Raw genomic sequence first — 19461 nt, forward strand, 5'->3', positions numbered from 1 at the left:
CAGGAGAGGAGGAAGCACTAGGAGTTCCATCAACAGAGATCGCAGAGGACGGCGAACGAACTCTTGGACTACCCGAAGGAGAAGCAGAAGTGGCAGATCGAGCAAGTAGGAACAGGAGACTTAGTCGGAGAAGTGTGCGCGCAGGAGTGTCCAGCAGCAGCACGTGACCTTGTGTGGTGACACACTGGGGAATCTGAAGAAGGGGCAGCAGTAGCAAGGATGGAGCCAGGAGAAGGTAAGGAAGGAGGCGAAGTAAGAGGCACGAGCGGTGCAGAGAGCATTTCCGGAGGAGGCGAAGTCCGGGAGCAGGAAGCGAAGACATCATTGCAGATGCGAGAGGAGGCAGACGTCCTGGCAGATATGATGGAGAGCATCTGGCACAGGGAACCATTTCTCAGCAGAGGAGGACCAGAGGGAACAGCAGAGGCAGAGATGTGGCGACGTGGAGCAGGAGCTGGGTGAAGACTACCAGACCGCGTTGTCATCACGGAGGAGTGACCCGAAGCGTGCAAATGGCTCAGACGTCTGTGTGGCGTCATGTCCAGCGATCCATCGGGGCATCCAACACTCTGTGGCAGTCCACCAAGGACAGGTGGCATCGGAGGGAGACCAGTAGTCGGCGACGGTATCCGAGGCGGCCGTGGAGACACAGGAATGCATGGCAAGCCGGGTGACTCTGACATCTGAAAATAGAGCTCGAAATCGAGAGTACAAATAATTAGTAATACTGCTAATTGGCAATTGGCAAGATCAAAGCGAGAATGGAGAGCAAGAGTCTTTGCAGAAGATTCGGTGGCTCTGGTAGAAAAAAAACATGACCGGGGTAGGCGGAGAAACTAGCGCGTGCAACTAGCCGATTCGGAAGGAAATTGGTGTCGAGCTAAGGATACACTCAGCCGAGTGGCCTGTCTGCAAGGATACCAATGGAGGTAAGTCCCTGGACCCACGACGAACTGGGGGTCGAGGCACCTACCGAGACTAAATGATCGAAAGGAAAAACCATTGACAGGAAAGCAAAGACGATGACCAGGACTTGGAAGATTACGCCCCACTAAAGGCCGCACCCAGCCGGGTGTCCTTTTCACATGGATGGGTAATCGGAAGCTTACTCGATCCCTGACCTGTGGCAGAACACAGGCTAAGGGCTCACGGCTACTCCGGAACACTAATCCGAGTAAGCATAAAATCCAACCAGTTAGTTCGAACCTAACCTGGACATGGGAAAAATAAATAAAACGAAACAAACGATACCAGAAAGAGGAAAGAGATAGATATGAAATAAAGGAAAGACCACGCCCACCATAATAGTGAGTTTGTGGAAAGGAAAAAATAAGGGCTCAACGAAAGTATTTTAACACTAAATAGCGAAAAAATACTTAAGAAGAGCAAGTATAGACAGGAAAGAGGTAGAAAAAGTTAGACCTCGCCCATCACATGGATTAACCGAAAACGGCTAGTTCAGTGAAAGCGGGAAAAGACACCTGCACGCTCACAGGGAAAGGAAAGATTCCTACTGACGCAAGTAAAGGTCACCAACCCATCAAGCATCAGTAGGAGAAATGAGAGGAAAAATAAAGCAAAACTTACCAAAGATCCACCTTGGCTCCGCCTTCAGCTCCGTCCTCCGGATGAGGCAAATACTCTATCAGCATATCCACCGGTGAACCTATAAAAATAAATCAAACCGGCACATTAAGCTGATAAGAACAGAAATTTTTTATTTACAAATTATACATGCCATTTTACAAGAGTATTGAGAGACCATGGCACGTCTTTCAATAACGCACGCAGTGCGGTTTGTTGATACATAATGGAAATTTGAGGTTACATAAGATATAAAGACAGTGATATAATACAGAGGATACTCTCTCTCTCTTCAGTTCAAACGTTGCAGTTGAAAACAGAGTGAAATATTAGGACCTTAAAACAATTAAACAAACAGAAAAATTACAAAAAACACTTTACAAATTAATTTGTAATATGTACAATCAAACAGTACTTTTTACTTTACAATTAATGATTACTTTGTATTCTACACTTCCACACTAGCGGCGGGCAAGCCATCTCAAAACTCAGAATAAACTGCTTCCTGCATAGTGCAGCCATCTATTGGCATTTTCCCAAGTTTGTTAATATTAATGTGCCAACAAAATAAATGAATGAATGAATGAATAAAAACATAAATACAACAATCCGTAACAATAATTGTAGACCATTACAATTAGCTGGCGTTTTTAAATCATACAGAGAATCAAAACAAAACATTAGGAAACAGACAGAAAAGTCTTTGTTGCTGCAGTGTGCCTACAAAGATTTTACACCCTTTCGAGAGTTATTTACAATAAAATGGCTCGTGTGTTGAAGGAAGCAATGTGTATACGCGCGCTGTAGTTTGAAAGATCTGGCAAATGTGAATAGGAATTCTCTCAAACTTACACGAAGTGAGACAAAAATGTTACTGCTAATGAAATTTGAGTAATATTTCGAGGCCGATGTTCCTTGAATCAGTCAGACAGAATGAGTAAGTTTTCTGCGTACGGGATGAAAATGTGGATTTTATGGGATTTCTGTAAATACGAAAAAAACTTCGTATTTACAGAAACCAGAACTTGACATTGGAAAAGGACGAGGGTTAAACCCGAGGCTCCAGAATGTTCCCATTCCGAGGAAAAGAACGAGGGGCCCGAGCAATATCAAGTTAAAAAAAAGGCAGGTCGCCGCACACTCGTACAAAGGTATGATGTTGTTAGATCTTCGGTTTTCTGAAATTTGAAGGGGCCATTTCAAAAAAACGTTTTCCTGAGGATGCAGTGGGGGAGTGAAGTTTCTGCTTTTTGGATATATTGTGGGCCGTATCCTGCAAGTAGTGCCATAGCAGGCCAACCCGTGGCGAGGGCGGAATAAATTCCTAACCACAAGCCTATCTGCAAAAATTAGTTTAATATCTTGACGTCATGTCGACGTCGTATCAGATATTAAGCTGATAAGAACAGAAAAATTTTTTATTGTTCAATGTTTCTTGCCATTTTACATAGTGTTGGTAAGACCATGGCATGTTATACCAACAACGCACACAGTGCGATTTTAGATTTCATATTTATTTGATGTGGGAGATATATACATATTTACAAAATTTACTTAGCCGTGAAGGTCCTTTATACAAATGTTATATAATGATCGCATATTGAAAACCGGTCACTGAGTCCAACAGTGTCTATTTAGGATTGTTTTATTCCAGTGAGGTGTTCAACATATATATCCCTAGAAAATTTAATGGTTTCGCTAACTGCGAGTTTCTTTAAAAGGTTTCCATATTTGTTGCTGCACAGCCTACGTAGCACTCTGTCATTCTTGTCGTCCCAAGAGCCGAGAGAACCAATGATGATGGGATGGATCTGGACATCGGTGTAATCTCTCCTGAGCAGCTCAACAACCGGGCGATACTTGGAAATCTTTTCCTCTCTGGCGGAAGAAAAAGCAGCAAGCCTATTCTCAAACGGGATGGTGACGGGATGGAACGGGAAAAATTTTTTATTGTTCAATGTTTCTTGCCATTTTACATAGTGTTGGTAAGACCATGGCATGTTATACCAACAACGCACACAGTGCGATTTTAGATTTCATATTTATTTGATGTGGGAGATATATACATATTTACAAAATTTACAAAATTTACTTAGCCGTGAAGGTCCTTTATACAAATGTTATCCAATGATCGCATATTGAAAACCAGTCACTGAGTCCAACAGTGTCTATTTAGGATTGTTTTATTCCAGTGAGGTGTTCAACATATATATCCCTAGAAAATTTAATGGTTTCGCTAACTGCGAGTTTCTTTAAAAGGTTTCCATATTTGTTGCTGCACAGCCTACGTAGCACTCTGTCATTGTTGTCGTCCCAAGAGCCGAGAGAACCAATGATGATGGGATCGATCTGGACATCGGTGTAATCTCTCCTGAGCAGCTCAACAACCGGCCGATACTTAGAAATCTTTTCCTCTCTGGCGGAAGAAAAAGCAGCAAGCCTATTCTCGAACGGGATGGTGACGTCGATTACCAGAGCGGAGGAGCCTTTGTAAAGAACCAGATCGGGGCGGAGAGAAGTACCAGGGAAGACTTGGTTGCAGAAGAGCACATCCCAGCGCCCAATCGCGGCCTTCTTCACCCGTTCAACCACAGCATTGTGACGTCGTTGGAAGATGGAAGAGTAACGCATACAGTGGTTGAGGACATGTGGGAGCGTTTCTTCACTGAAGTTGCAACGGCGACATCCACGGCGTGAATGGTCCCAGGGCTTGCAGGCATTGAGAGGTACCAGGTTCAGCCTGGCACGGTGAACAAATCTCCAGTCCGCGAAGCGCGTGAAGAACCCCTCTCTGAAGAAGTGCGAGCTCGAGCGCGAGACGGCAACACATTCAATAGCCTTACCCTGGTTCGGGAGGAGGGACAGATCTCTAATACGGGTAGCCCGTCTTAGGGTCCGGAAGGCCCGGAAGATGGTGTGCTTTTGGCTCGGGAAGATGGTGTTAGGACCACAGGAAATAGAGGGAGACCCACCAGCATCGATAGTCCAAACAATCTTGAGAAACCGAGATGCGGACCTTGAGGCAGACTACGTAGAGGAGATGGAATTGCAAGAGGCGGCAAAGGGAGCTTCGTCGGATGCAGACAGGAACTGTGCCACTAACTCAGGAGAAGGAGCGAATCCGATGCGTGCACGGACGAAGGAGGTTAGATCATCCCAGGCGGAAGCACGAACAAAGGGATCTCTAGCGCAAAGCAGCTTGAAAGCAGAGTCGACAGCAACGATGTCTGAATCCTCCGCAGCGAGTGGAATGCCGAGGGCACCTTTGCCGGAAAGGCCATAAAGAGATAGTTGTTAGAAGCCTCGGGAGGAAGATTCAGGGTCTTCTTGAGGGCAGGACGCAGAAAATCGTCAATCTTTCTCCAGTCTCCCTTTGCGTGCTGCGAAGTCTTCATGAAGAAGAGGAGAGAGGGAAAAAAGAAAGTCTTCAGTGCATCCAGGCGTTGCCACGGAGCGAGCTTCGAGTCCATAATCTTCTTAGCCAGGATCAAGAAATCACGTAGCTGAGCACGGAGAGGTGGAAGGTGGAAGCCCACGGGTTTGCCGAGGAAACGGAATTGATCACCATCACCGAGGGCGTGGATAGGGATGCCATCCAGGTAGAAGACGGTCGAACGCACCCTAGCAGGGCGAGAAGCATCAAGGTGAAATATGTGGCATTTACCGGGATTAAGCTGGAGACCAAGACGAGAGAAGACGTCAGAAATGTGATCCAGGTCATCCTGAAGAATGTTGGGAGAAGGAGCGAGCAGGAGGACGTCATCAGCGAAGGCGAGGACACGAGGCGAGGAAGGAGAAGAGCCAACAGAGCGGAGAACAGGATCAATGGCCAGGTTAAACAGGAGGCCGCTCAAGGGACACCCCTGACGAACACCGGCATTGATGTCTACATGGCCAGAAGCACCGTCGGAAGAGAGGAAGCAGGTAGAGGAATTCCTGTAGAGGTCTTGGATTAAGGAGACGAAGTCCTCCCCGACACCAGACGTGAGAAGTGCTGTGAAGATCGCAGAGTGCGGGATCGAGCGGAAGGCGTTGGCAATGTCGAGAGAGGCCAGACAGAGCTCAGACTTCATCCTACGGGCAAGCTGGAACTGTTGCTGGACGATGAAGTTGTGCTCAAGAACCCCATCGTGCGGCATGAATCCTTTCTGTGAGGGGTGGAGAAACTCGTCACATAACCAGTGGGTGAGCCGTTTCGCGAGACATCCAGAGGAAAGGCGAGCAATAGAAGAACTGAGGGCAATTGGCCTCCAGTTGTCAATCACCGACGGGTCCCCTTTCTTGAAGATGAGGAACGAGCGGGAAGATTTCCATGAAGACGGAACACGCCGGAAGCGAAGACAGATGTTGAATATCTCACACAAGATCTTGCAGTCTGGATCAGCGTCTCGCCAGTGGGCATACGAGAGGCGGTCAGGGCCGGGCGCAGAGTTCTCACAGGAGCGAAGCTTGGCAAGAACCTCGGCAGGAGAGAAAGGAGACAAATCGAGAGGAGGACGTTCCGATATACAGGTAGTGAAGATAGAGGAGTCGGAGTCCCTGGCGGAGTACCTTGAGGAGAATTCGAGGGCAATCTCTTCTGCAGGAATGGAGCAAGGAGAAGGGCAGTCAGAGGAAAGGAGACGGATGGCTCTGCGACGATTTCTCCGGTATAAACGTTGAATGACCCGAGGGTTAGAGGTGTTGACCGGGCGCGGAGAACCAGGCGCAGGAGGAGAAGGTGGAGGGAGCTTGACAATTTCTGAGGCAGACTCCGTGACGTTCAGAAAGCAGACCTCAAAGGAGTCCCAAGCGTCGTCGTCAGTAATCCCAGAAGAAAAGCTGTGCAGGGAATCCCAGAAGTTCAGGAGAGCAGGCTCTGTGACAGGAATTTCGTCAGCAGGAGGAATACGAGCAGGGTCATCAGCGGCCACAACGGGGACAACCTCATGAAGGTTGACATCAGGAAACTCGGAAGCGGAGAAGTCGGCAGAAGACTGTGTCATGAGCAGGTGACGATGATGAGGAAGGAAATGCAGAGACGAGGCAATCTGGAGGAACAACAGCAAGGGAGGAGGAGGAAGCAGGCGAGGCAGAAGTCAACACTGGAGCAGGAGGAGCGGCCGAAGAGGGATGAAGAAGCCTTGGGCGAGGAGCATTAGGAGTAGTCCTGGAGACGTCATGAGGAGAAGGAGGCAGGGAGTGAGAGGCCGATACAGCAGACGAATCGGAAGAGCAAGGAGATGGGACTGGAGCAGGTGAAGAAGGAGCGTCCACAGAAGTCACGGGAGGAGCTGGAGCGGACGTAGCCGGAGATCTGGAGGACACATCAGCGGGTGAAGAAGAGGCACCAGGTGGAGGGTGCGGCTGTCGCTGTGGCACAGGAGCAGGAAGAGGAATGTCGTGGTCAATGGAAGAGTTCCTCTCAGCACGCCGGTGGAATTCGGAGTGGTTGAATAACCCTTTCCGGGAAGGACAGGAGAACGGACAAACTGTGCACTTCCAGCGGAAAGAGGCACCAGTGGAGATGACGGGAGGAGAGGTGCGGAAACAGGCATGGACAGATACCTTGTTGGCTAGCCGGGAGTTGCAAAGGCTGCACCATTTCATACATGAAGAAATAGGGGTCAGATGTTCCTGGAGAAGGTGTCTGGTGAGGGATCTCTTCATACAGGACTAGGAGTTGGAGCGGAACAGGAGGCTGCAATTGGGCTCTGTGCACATGAAGAATTCGCTTACAGGAAAGACGAGATGGAGCGTGGAACCTTCGCGGCAGGTAGTAGAAGGAATAGGAGCGCCTGAAGATGTAGCATTGGAAGGAGGCGGCGAGGCCTGAAGAGAAGTAGACGGAAGCTGCGGATGGCCAGTGGTAGAGAAGTCAGCAGCACCAGGAGAGGAGGGAGGAGGAGCAAGGCGATGACGGCGGAAGCGGTGAAAGCGTAGCTGTCTCTTGTTGAGGAACGACTTACCACACGTCGGACAGTCAACCGGAGAAGAGCAAGTGGAGACACCAGGAGACGCGGGCACGGCAGCGGGAGGAGAATTACCAGAAGCCGGGCGTGAAGGAGACACCCCGCATAGATGCAGAATCGTCGGAATATAGGAAAGACGCTCTGTCGCCAGAAGTTGCAGGAGCAGGAACAGGAGAGGAGGAAGCACTAGGAGTTCCATCAACAGAGATCGCAGAGGACGGCGAACGAACTCTTGGACTACCCGAAGGAGAAGCAGAAGTGGCAGATCGAGCAAGTAGGAACAGGAGACTTAGTCGGAGAAGTGTGCGCGCAGGAGTGTCCAGCAGCAGCACGTGACCTTGTGTGGTGACACACTGGGGAATCTGAAGAAGGGGCAGCAGTAGCAAGGATGGAGCCAGGAGAAGGTAAGGAAGGAGGCGAAGTAAGAGGCACGAGCGGTGCAGAGAGCATTTCCGGAGGAGGCGAAGTCCGGGAGCAGGAAGCGAAGACATCATTGCAGATGCGAGAGGAGGCAGACGTCCTGGCAGATATGATGGAGAGCATCTGGCACAGGGAACCATTTCTCAGCAGAGGAGGACCAGAGGGAACAGCAGAGGCAGAGATGTGGCGACGTGGAGCAGGAGCTGGGTGAAGACTACCAGACCGCGTTGTCATCACGGAGGAGTGACCCGAAGCGTGCAAATGGCTCAGACGTCTGTGTGGCGTCATGTCCAGCGATCCATCGGGGCATCCAACACTCTGTGGCAGTCCACCAAGGACAGGTGGCATCGGAGGGAGACCAGTAGTCGGCGACGGTATCCGAGGCGGCCGTGGAGACACAGGAATGCATGGCAAGCCGGGTGACTCTGACATCTGAAAATAGAGCTCGAAATCGAGAGTACAAATAATTAGTAATACTGCTAATTGGCAATTGGCAAGATCAAAGCGAGAATGGAGAGCAAGAGTCTTTGCAGAAGATTCGGTGGCTCTGGTAGAAAAAAAACATGACCGGGGTAGGCGGAGAAACTAGCGCGTGCAACTAGCCGATTCGGAAGGAAATTGGTGTCGAGCTAAGGATACACTCAGCCGAGTGGCCTGTCTGCAAGGATACCAATGGAGGTAAGTCCCTGGACCCACGACGAACTGGGGGTCGAGGCACCTACCGAGACTAAATGATCGAAAGGAAAAACCATTGACAGGAAAGCAAAGACGATGACCAGGACTTGGAAGATTACGCCCCACTAAAGGCCGCACCCAGCCGGGTGTCCTTTTCACATGGATGGGTAATCGGAAGCTTACTCGATCCCTGACCTGTGGCAGAACACAGGCTAAGGGCTCACGGCTACTCCGGAACACTAATCCGAGTAAGCATAAAATCCAACCAGTTAGTTCGAACCTAACCTGGACATGGGAAAAATAAATAAAACGAAACAAACGATACCAGAAAGAGGAAAGAGATAGATATGAAATAAAGGAAAGACCACGCCCACCATAATAGTGAGTTTGTGGAAAGGAAAAAATAAGGGCTCAACGAAAGTATTTTAACACTAAATAGCGAAAAAATACTTAAGAAGAGCAAGAATAGACAGGAAAGAGGTAGAAAAATATAGACCTCGCCCATCACATGGATTAACCGAAAACGGCTAGTTCAGTGAAAGCGGGAAAAGACACCTGCACGCTCACAGGGAAAGGAAAGATTCCTACTGACGCAAGTAAAGGTCACCAACCCATCAAGCATCAGTAGGAGAAATGAGAGGAAAAATAAAGCAAAACTTACCAAAGATCCACCTTGGCTCCGCCTTCAGCTCCGTCCTCCGGATGAGGCAAATACTCTATCAGCATATCCACCGGTGAACCTATAAAAATAAATCAAACCGGCAAATTAAGCTGATAAGAACAGAAATTTTTTATTTACAAATTATACATGCCATTTTACAAGAGTATTGAGAGACCATGGCACGTCTTTCAATAACGCACGCAGTGCGGTTTGTTGATACATAATGGAAATTTGAGGTTACATAAGATATAAAGACAGTGATATAATACAGAGGATACTCTCTCTCTCTTCAGTTCAAACGTTGCAGTTGAAAACAGAGTGAAATATTAGGACCTTAAAACAATTAAACAAACAGAAAAATTACAAAAAACACTTTACAAATTAATTTGTAATATGTACAATCAAACAGTACTTTTTACTTTACAATTAATGATTACTTTGTATTCTACACTTCCACACTAGCGGCGGGCAAGCCATCTCAAAACTCAGAATAAACTGCTTCCTGCATAGTGCAGCCATCTATTGGCATTTTCCCAAGTTTGTTAATATTAATGTGCCAACAAAATAAATGAATGAATGAATGAATAAAAACATAAATACAACAATCCGTAACAATAATTGTAGACCATTACAATTAGCTGGCGTTTTTAAATCATACAGAGAATCAAAACAAAACATTAGGAAACAGACAGAAAAGTCTTTGTTGCTGCAGTGTGCCTACAAAGATTTTACACCCTTTCGAGAGTTATTTACAATAAAATGGCTCGTGTGTTGAAGGAAGCAATGTGTATACGCGCGCTGTAGTTTGAAAGATCTGGCAAATGTGAATAGGAATTCTCTCAAACTTACACGAAGTGAGACAAAAATGTTACTGCTAATGAAATTTGAGTAATATTTCGAGGCCGATGTTCCTTGAATCAGTCAGGCAGAATGAGTAAGTTTTCTGCGTACGGGATGAAAATGTGGATTTTATGGGATTTCTGTAAATACGAAAAAAACTTCGTATTTACAGAAACCAGAACTTGACATTGGAAAAGGACGAGGGTTAAACCCGAGGCTCCAGAATGTTCCCATTCCGAGGAAAAGAACGAGGGGCCCGAGCAATATCAAGTTAAAAAAAAGGCAGGTCGCGGCACACTCGTACAAAGGTATGATGTTGTTAGATCTTCGGTTTTCTGAAATTTGAAGGGGCCATTTCAAAAAACGTTTTCCTGAGGATGCAGTGGGGGAGTGAAGTTTCTGCTTTTTGGATATATTGTGGGCCGTATCCTGCAAGTAGTGCCATAGCAGGCCAACCCGTGGCGAGGGCGGAATAAATTCCTAACCACAAGCCTATCTGCAAAAATTAGTTTAATATCTTGACGTCATGTCGACGTCGTATCAGATATTAAGCTGATAAGAACAGAAAAATTTTTTATTGTTCAATGTTTCTTGCCATTTTACATAGTGTTGGTAAGACCATGGCATGTTATACCAACAACGCACACAGTGCGATTTTAGATTTCATATTTATTTGATATGGGAGATATATACATATTTACAAAATTTACTTAGCCGTGAAGGTCCTTTATACAAATGTTATATAATGATCGCATATTGAAAACCAGTCACTGAGTCCAACAGTGTCTATTTAGGATTGTTTTATTCCAGTGAGGTGTTCAACATATATATCCCTAGAAAATTTAATGGTTTCGCTAACTGCGAGTTTCTTTAAAAGGTTTCCATATTTGTTGCTGCACAGCCTACGTAGCACTCTGTCATTCTTGTCGTCCCAAGAGCCGAAAGAACCAATGATGATGGGATGGATCTGGACATCGGTGTAATCTCTCCTGAGCAGCTCAACAACCGGGCGATACTTGGAAATCTTTTCCTCTCTGGCGGAAGAAAAAGCAGCAAGCCTATTCTCAAACGGGATGGTGACGGGATGGAACGGGAAAAATTTTTTATTGTTCAATGTTTCTTGCCATTTTACATAGTGTTGGTAAGACCATGGCATGTTATACCAACAACGCACACAGTGCGATTTTAGATTTCATATTTATTTGATGTGGGAGATATATACATATTTACAAAATTTACAAAATTTACTTAGCCGTGAAGGTCCTTTATACAAATGTTATCCAATGATCGCATATTGAAAACCAGTCACTGAGTCCAACAGTGTCTATTTAGGATTGTTTTATTCCAGTGAGGTGTTCAACATATATATCCCTAGAAAATTTAATGGTTTCGCTAACTGCGAGTTTCTTTAAAAGGTTTCCATATTTGTTGCTGCACAGCCTACGTAGCACTCTGTCATTGTTGTCGTCCCAAGAGCCGAGAGAACCAATGATGATGGGATCGATCTGGACATCGGTGTAATCTCTCCTGAGCAGCTCAACAACCGGCCGATACTTAGAAATCTTTTCCTCTCTGGCGGAAGAAAAAGCAGCAAGCCTATTCTCGAACGGGATGGTGACGTCGATTACCAGAGCGGAGGAGCCTTTGTAAAGAACCAGATCGGGGCGGAGAGAAGTACCAGGGAAGACTTGGTTGCAGAAGAGCACATCCCAGCGCCCACTCGCGGCCTTCTTCACCCGTTCAACCACAGCATTGTGACGTCGTTGGAAGATGGAAGAGTAACGCATACAGTGGTTGAGGACATGTGGGAGCGTTTCTTCACTGAAGTTGCAACGGCGACATCCACGGCGTGAATGGTCCCAGGGCTTGCAGGCATTGAGAGGTACCAGGTTCAGCCTGGCACGGTGAACAAATCTCCAGTCCGCGAAGCGCGTGAAGAACCCCTCTCTGAAGAAGTGCGAGCTCGAGCGCGAGACGGCAACACATTCAATAGCCTTACCCTGGTTCGGGAGGAGGGACAGATCTCTAATACGGGTAGCCCGTCTTAGGGTCCGGAAGGCCCGGAAGATGGTGTGCTTTTGGCTCGGGAAGATGGTGTTAGGACCACAGGAAATAGAGGGAGACCCACCAGCATCGATAGTCCAAACAATCTTGAGAAGCCGAGATGCGGACCTTGAGGCAGACTACGTAGAGGAGATGGAATTGCAAGAGGCGGCAAAGGGAGCTTCGTCGGATGCAGACAGGAACTGTGCCACTAACTCAGGAGAAGGAGCGAATCCGATGCGTGCACGGACGAAGGAGGTTAGATCATCCCAGGCGGAAGCACGAACAAAGGGATCTCTAGCGCAAAGCAGCTTGAAAGCAGAGTCGACAGCAGCGATGTCTGAATCCTCCGCAGCGAGTGGAATGCCGAGGGCACCTTTGCCGGAAAGGCCATAAAGAGATAGTTGTTAGAAGCCTCGGGAGGAAGATTCAGGGTCTTCTTGAGGGCAGGACGCAGAAAATCGTCAATCTTTCTCCAGTCTCCCTTTGCGTGCTGCGAAGTCTTCATGAAGAAGAGGAGAGAGGGAAAAAAGAAAGTCTTCAGTGCATCCAGGCGTTGCCACGGAGCGAGCTTCGAGTCCATAATCTTCTTAGCCAGGATCAAGAAATCACGTAGCTGAGCACGGAGAGGTGGAAGGTGGAAGCCCACGGGTTTGCCGAGGAAACGGAATTGATCACCATCACCGAGGGCGTGGATAGGGATGCCATCCAGGTAGAAGACGGTCGGACGCACCCTAGCAGGGCGAGAAGCATCAAGGTGAAATATGTGGCATTTACCGGGATTAAGCTGGAGACCAAGACGAGAGAAGACGTCAGAAATGTGATCCAGGTCATCCTGAAGAATGTTGGGAGAAGGAGCGAGCAGGAGGACGTCATCAGCGAAGGCGAGGACACGAGGCGAGGAAGGAGAAGAGCCAACAGAGCGGAGAACAGGATCAATGGCCAGGTTAAACAGGAGGCCGCTCAAGGGACACCCCTGACGAACACCGGCATTGATGTCTACATGGCCAGAAGCACCGTCGGAAGAGAGGAAGCAGGTAGAGGAATTCCTGTAGAGGTCTTGGATTAAGGAGACGAAGTCCTCCCCGACACCAGACGTGAGAAGTGCTGTGAAGATCGCAGAGTGCGGGATCGAGCGGAAGGCGTTGGCAATGTCGAGAGAGGCCAGACAGAGCTCAGACTTCATCGTACGGGCAAGCTGGAACTGTTGCTGGACGATGAAGTTGTGCTCAAGAACCCCATCGTGCGGCATGAATCCTTTCTGGGAGGGGTGGAGAAACTCGTCACATAACCAGTGGGTGAGCCGTTTCGCGAGACATCCAGAGAAAAGGCGAGAAATAGAAGAACTGAGGGCAATTGGCCTCCAGTTGTCAATCACCGACGGGTCCCCTTTCTTGAAGATGAGGAACGAGCGGGAAGATTTCCATGAAGACGGAACACGCCGGAAGCGAAGACAGATGTTGAATATCTCACACAAGATCTTGCAGTCTGGATCAGCGTCTCGCCAGTGGGCATACGAGAGGCGGTCAGGGCCGGGCGCAGAGTTCTCACAGGAGCGAAGCTTGGCAAGAACCTCGGCAGGAGAGAAAGGAGACAAATCGAGAGGAGGACGTTCCGATATACAGGTAGTGAAGATAGAGGAGTCGGAGTCCCTGGCGGAGTACCTTGAGGAGAATTCGAGGGCAATCTCTTCTGCAGGAATGGAGCAAGGAGGAGAGCAGTCAGAGGAAAGGAGACGGATGGCTCTGCGACGATTTCTCCGGTATAAACGTTGAATGACCCGAGGGTTAGAGGTGTTGACCGGGCGCGGAGAACCAGGCGCAGGAGGAGAAGGTGGAGGGAGCTTGACAATTTCTGAGGCAGACTCCGTGACGTTCAGAAAGCAGACCTCAAAGGAGTCCCAAGCGTCGTCGTCAGTAATCCCAGAAGAAAAGCTGTGCAGGGAATCCCAGAAGTTCAGGAGAGCAGGCTCTGTGACAGGAATTTCGTCAGCAGGAGGAATACGAGCAGGGTCATCAGCGGCCACAACGGGGACAACCTCATGAAGGTTGACATCAGGAAACTCGGAAGCGGAGAAGTCGGCAGAAGACTGTGTCATGAGCAGGTGACGATGATGAGGAAGGAAATGCAGAGACGAGGCAATCTGGAGGAACAACAGCAAGGGAGGAGGAGGCAGCAGGCGAGGCAGAAGTCAACACTGGAGCAGGAGGAGCGGCCGAAGAGGGATGAAGAAGCCTTGGGCGAGGAGCATTAGGAGTAGTCCTGGAGACGTCATGAGGAGAAGGAGGCAGGGAGTGAGAGGCCGATACAGCAGACGAATCGGAAGAGCAAGGAGATGGGACTGGAGCAGGTGAAGAAGGAGCGTCCACAGAAGTCACGGGAGGAGCTGGAGCGGACGTAGCCGGAGATCTGGAGGACACATCAGCGGGTGAAGAAGAGGCACCAGGTGGAGGGTGCGGCTGTCGCTGTGGCACAGGAGCAGGAAGAGGAATGTCGTGGTCAATGGAAGAGTTCCTCTCAGCACGCCGGTGGAATTCGGAGTGGTTGAATAACCCTTTCCGGGAAGGACAGGAGAACGGACAAACTGTGCACTTCCAGCGGAAAGAGGCACCAGTGGAGATGACGGGAGGAGAGGTGCGGAAACAGGCATGGACAGATACCTTGTTGGCTAGCCGGGAGTTGCAAAGGCTGCACCATTTCATACATGAAGAAATGGGGGTCAGATGTTCCTGGAGAAGGTGTCTGGTGAGGGATCTCTTCATACAGGACTAGGAGTTGGAGCGGAACAGGAGGCTGCAATTGGGCTCTGTGCACATGAAGAATTCGCTTACAGGAAAGACGAGATGGAGCGTGGAACCCTCGCGGCAGGTAGTAGAAGGAATAGGAGCGCCTGAAGATGTAGCATTGGAAGGAGGCGGCGAGGCCTGAAGAGAAGTAGACGGAAGCTGCGGATGGCCAGTGGTAGAGAAGTCAGCAGCACCAGGAGAGGAGGGAGGAGGAGCAAGGCGATGACGGCGGAAGCGGTGAAAGCGTAGCTGTCTCTTGTTGAGGAACGACTTACCACACGTCGGACAGTCAACCGGAGAAGAGCAAGTGGAGACACCAGGAGACGCGGGCACGGCAGCGGGAGGAGAATTACCAGAAGCCGGGCGTGAAGGAGACACCCCGCATAGATGCAGAATCGTCGGAATATAGGAAAGACGCTCTGTCGCCAGAAGTTGCAGGAGCAGGAACAGGAGAGGAGGAAGCACTAGGAGTTCCATCAACAGAGATCGCAGAGGACGGCGAACGAACTCTTGGACTACCCGAAGGAGAAGCAGAAGTGGCAGATCGAGCAAGTAGGAACAGGAGACTTAGTCGGAGAAGTGTGCGCGCAGGAGTGTCCAGCAGCAGCACGTGACCTTGTGTGGTGACACACTGGGGAATCTGAAGAAGGGGCAGCAGTAGCAAGGATGGAGCCAGGAGAAGGTAAGGAAGAAGGCGAAGTAAGAGGCACGAGCGGTGCAGAGAGCATTTCCGGAGGAGGCGAAGTCCGGGAGCAGGAAGCGAAGACATCATTGCAGATGCGAGAGGAGGCAGACGTCCTGGCAGATATGATGGAGAGCATCTGGCACAGGGAACCATTTCTCAGCAGAGGAGGACCAGAGGGAACAGCAGAGGCAGAGATGTGGCGACGTGGAGCAGGAGCTGGGTGAAGACTACCAGACCGCGTTGTCATCACGGAGGAGTGACCCGAAGCGTGCAAATGGCTCAGACGTCTGTGTGGCGTCATGTCCAGCGATCCATCGGGGCATCCAACACTCTGTGGCAGTCCACCAAGGACAGGTGGCATCGGAGGGAGACCAGTAGTCGGCGACGGTATCCGAGGCGGCCGTGGAGACACAGGAATGCATGGCAAGCCGGGTGACTCTGACATCTGAAAATAGAGCTCGAAATCGAGAGTACAAATAATTAGTAATACTGCTAATTGGCAATTGGCAAGATCAAAGCGAGAATGGAGAGCAAGAGTCTTTGCAGAAGATTCGGTGGCTCTGGTAGAAAAAAAACATGACCGGGGTAGGCGGAGAAACTAGCGCGTGCAACTAGCCGATTCGGAAGGAAATTGGTGTCGAGCTAAGGATACACTCAGCCGAGTGGCCTGTCTGCAAGGATACCAATGGAGGTAAGTCCCTGGACCCACGACGAACTGGGGGTCGAGGCACCTACCGAGACTAAATGATCGAAAGGAAAAACCATTGACAGGAAAGCAAAGACGATGACCAGGACTTGGAAGATTACGCCCCACTAAAGGCCGCACCCAGCCGGGTGTCCTTTTCACATGGGTGGGTAATCGGAAGCTTACTCGATCCCTGACCTGTGGCAGAACACAGGCTAAGGGCTCACGGCTACTCCGGAACACTAATCCGAGTAAGCATAAAATCCAACCAGTTAGTTCGAACCTAACCTGGACATGGGAAAAATAAATAAAACGAAACAAACGATACCAGAAAGAGGAAAGAGATAGATATAAAATAAAGGAAAGACCACGCCCACCATAATAGTGAGTTTGTGGAAAGGAAAAAATAAGGGCTCAACGAAAGTATTTTAACACTAAATAGCGAAAAAATACTTAAGAAGAGCAAGAATAGACAGGAAAGAGGTAGAAAAAGTTAGACCTCGCCCATCACATGGATTAACCGAAAACGGCTAGTTCAGTGAAAGCGGGAAAAGACACCTGCACGCTCACAGGGAAAGGAAAGATTCCTACTGACGCAAGTAAAGGTCACCAACCCATCAAGCATCAGTAGGAGAAATGAGAGGAAAAATAAAGGAAAACTTACCAAAGATCCACCTTGGCTCCGCCTTCAGCTCCGTCCTCCGGAGGAGGCAAATACTCTATCAGCATATCCACCGGTGAACCTATAAAAATAAATCAAACCGGCAAATTAAGCTGATAAGAACAGAAATTTTTTATTTACAAATTATACATGCCATTTTACAAGAGTATTGAGGGACCATGGCACGTCTTTCAATAACGCACGCAGTGCGGTTTGTTGATACATAATGGAAATTTGAGGTTACATAAGATATAAAGACAGTGATATAATACAGAGGATACCCTCTCTCTCTTCAGTTCAAACGTTGCAGTTGAAAACACAGAGTGAAATATTAGGACCTTAAAACAATTAAACAAACAGAAAAATTACAAAAAACACTTTACAAATTAATTTGTAATATGTACAATCAAACAGTACTTTTTACTTTACAATTAATGATTACTTTGTATTCTACACTTCCACACTAGCGGCGGGCAAGCCATCTCAAAACTCAGAATAAAGTGCTTCCTGCATAGTGCAGCCATCTATTGGCATTTTCCCAAGTTTGTTAATATTAATGTGCCAACAAAATAAATGAATGAATGAATGAATAAAAACATAAATACAACAATCCGTAACAATAATTGTAGACCATTACAATTAGCTGGCGTTTTTAAATCATACAGAGAATCAAAACAAAACATTAGGAAACAGACAGAAAAGTCTTTGTTGCTGCAGTGTGCCTACAAAGATTTTACACCCTTTCGAGAGTTATTTACAATAAAATGGCTCGTGTGTTGAAGGAAGCAATGTGTATACGCGCGCTGTAGTTTGAAAGATCTGGCAAATGTGAATAGGAATTCTCTCAAACTTACACGAAGTGAGACAAAAATGTTACTGCTAATGAAATTTGAGTAATATTTCGAGGCCGATGTTCCTTGAATCAGTCAGGCAGAATGAGTAAGTTTTCTGCGTACGGGATGAAAATGTGGATTTTATGGGATTTCTGTAAATACGAAAAAAACTTCGTATTTACAGAAACCAGAACTTGACATTGGAAAAGGACGAGGGTTAAACCCGAGGCTCCAGAATGTTCCCATTCCGAGGAAAAGAACGAGGGGCCCGAGCAATATCAAGTTAAAAAAAAGGCAGGTCGCGGCACACTCGTACAAAGGTATGATGTTGTTAGATCTTCGGTTTTCTGAAATTTGAAGGGGCCATTTCAAAAAACGTTTTCCTGAGGATGCAGTGGGGGAGTGAAGTTTCTGCTTTTTGGATATATTGTGGGCCGTATCCTGCAAGTAGTGCCATAGCAGGCCAACCCGTGGCGAGGGCGGAATAAATTCCTAACCACAAGCCTATCTGCAAAAATTAGTTTAATATCTTGACGTCATGTCGACGTCGTATCAGATATTAAGCTGATAAGAACAGAAAAATTTTTTATTGTTCAATGTTTCTTGCCATTTTACATAGTGTTGGTAAGACCATGGCATGTTATACCAACAACGCACACAGTGCGATTTTAGATTTCATATTTATTTGATATGGGAGATATATACATATTTACAAAATTTACTTAGCCGTGAAGGTCCTTTATACAAATGTTATATAATGATCGCATATTGAAAACCAGTCACTGAGTCCAACAGTGTCTATTTAGGATTGTTTTATTCCAGTGAGGTGTTCAACATATATATCCCTAGAAAATTTAATGGTTTCGCTAACTGCGAGTTTCTTTAAAAGGTTTCCATATTTGTTGCTGCACAGCCTACGTAGCACTCTGTCATTCTTGTCGTCCCAAGAGCCGAAAGAACCAATGATGATGGGATGGATCTGGACATCGGTGTAATCTCTCCTGAGCAGCTCAACAACCGGGCGATACTTGGAAATCTTTTCCTCTCTGGCGGAAGAAAAAGCAGCAAGCCTATTCTCAAACGGGATGGTGACGGGATGGAACGGGAAAAATTTTTTATTGTTCAATGTTTCTTGCCATTTTACATAGTGTTGGTAAGACCATGGCATGTTATACCAACAACGCACACAGTGCGATTTTAGATTTCATATTTATTTGATGTGGGAGATATATACATATTTACAAAATTTACAAAATTTACTTAGCCGTGAAGGTCCTTTATACAAATGTTATCCAATGATCGCATATTGAAAACCAGTCACTGAGTCCAACAGTGTCTATTTAGGATTGTTTTATTCCAGTGAGGTGTTCAACATATATATCCCTAGAAAATTTAATGGTTTCGCTAACTGCGAGTTTCTTTAAAAGGTTTCCATATTTGTTGCTGCACAGCCTACGTAGCACTCTGTCATTGTTGTCGTCCCAAGAGCCGAGAGAACCAATGATGATGGGATCGATCTGGACATCGGTGTAATCTCTCCTGAGCAGCTCAACAACCGGCCGATACTTAGAAATCTTTTCCTCTCTGGCGGAAGAAAAAGCAGCAAGCCTATTCTCGAACGGGATGGTGACGTCGAT

At 47.6% G+C, this 19461-nt stretch overlaps 3 pseudogenes; all 3 read right to left on the minus strand.

Moving 5' to 3' along the window:
• Positions 1 to 2840: 2840 nt before the first annotated feature.
• LOC146994533 (U2 spliceosomal RNA) lies at positions 2841 to 3018 on the minus strand (annotated as a pseudogene).
• A 7525-nt stretch (positions 3019 to 10543) lies between these two features.
• On the minus strand, positions 10544 to 10721 carry LOC146994534 (U2 spliceosomal RNA; annotated as a pseudogene).
• Positions 10722 to 18248: 7527 nt separating this feature from the next.
• On the minus strand, positions 18249 to 18426 carry LOC146994535 (U2 spliceosomal RNA; annotated as a pseudogene).
• Between the last annotated feature and the right edge of the window lie 1035 nt (positions 18427 to 19461).

This window comes from Stegodyphus dumicola, chromosome 11, assembly GCF_044657685.1.
Source record: "Stegodyphus dumicola isolate Sdum_Otavi_A_Nest chromosome 11, ASM4465768v1".
NCBI lineage: Eukaryota > Metazoa > Arthropoda > Arachnida > Araneae > Eresidae > Stegodyphus > Stegodyphus dumicola.